Source organism: Enhydra lutris, unplaced genomic scaffold (genome assembly GCF_002288905.1).
Source record: "Enhydra lutris kenyoni isolate GAN:26980312 unplaced genomic scaffold, ASM228890v2 scaffoldscaffold38, whole genome shotgun sequence".
Taxonomy (NCBI): domain Eukaryota; kingdom Metazoa; phylum Chordata; class Mammalia; order Carnivora; family Mustelidae; genus Enhydra; species Enhydra lutris.
In genome coordinates, this window is record NW_019154122.1 from 3969710 (window position 1) to 3970942 (window position 1233).

Consider the following 1233-nt stretch of genomic DNA (forward strand, 5'->3'; position numbering starts at 1 on the left):
AGGAAGGAGTGAGAAGCCTTAAAGCAGAGAGAAGATTTGGAGTGGACGTGGAAGCCAGGAAAAGCTGAGTCCTGGCAATTTTGGAGGGGCAAACAAGATGACCCACAAACTCCGGCTACCGGTTCCAGAAGGCACCCAACTCCTGTTGCATAGAAGCCAGACTGTTTGGCTGCTCTAACCTACCCACACTCTTGTTGTCTTTCCTTATCTAAGGCACCTTGGGCAAGACTTGAATTGTTTCTCTCCAAGAGGATGACGAGCACCCTGAGCTATGAGTACGCACAGCACGATTTACAGGCGCCTCCGAGACTCAGCAAAGCCTCCTTGCCCCTGCTTCTCTTTGAAGCCATATGAGGAGATAGCCAGGCCCTAGACAAAGCAACTTGAGAACATTTACTAAAGATATCAAGGACTGCAAAAGAAAACAGAGCTGGCCAAATCCTTTAGTGGGAAGGAAAGGATGCAGAATAAATAGGCCGGTGACCAGTCCTCAGGGTGGGTGGGGTTCCTCTGGAAGGCTTTCTAGACAGGCCATATTTTCCTGCCCTCTGTGTCAGCCCAGCTCTTTCCAGTCTCCAGTCTTCAGCTTTACCATCTCTCTCTCCCCGACCTCTTTTAGTAAGTGAGACTTATAGCTCGGGTTTAGCCTTGACCAGACATCTACAAAGGGCTGCTTGTTCCCCTTTTCCCTTTGCTCATGAGCAAATCGTCCAAGAAGCCAAAGCTCTGGGACTTAAAGGGCCCGAGGTGGGGAAAAGACACCGAGGCAGCTCACAAAATGTGATTTGTCACGGATGCTGACCCTCCGCAGACAGGCAAGGCCGCGGAAAAACCCTGCCACCGAGGCTGGCTACCTGCCAGCACTGAAGTCAGTGAAGTTTTGCAGGCTTTTTCCCCAGAATGGGAGTTCCCCCAGCTCCGGGTTGTACTCACCCGTCAGACTGGAGATCTGTGGGGCGAAGGCCGCATCTAGCCTTCAGGTTAGAAACTACACATTCGTGCAGGAGTCGCTCCTCCCTCAGACCAGAGCCCCCGGAAGGCAGAGTGTGTCCCCCTCTTCAGTTTAGGCACTCACCCAGAGACAACAGTAGGAGAAATGGTACCTTTCCTTGTGTGCTTCCTATGTACCTGAAACTGGTTTGTTTGTTTGTTTGTTTTAAATAAACATATTAATTCATTTTAGCCCTCAGCAACACTGTGAGAGAGGACTTGGTATGATTCTTCTTTTCCTAT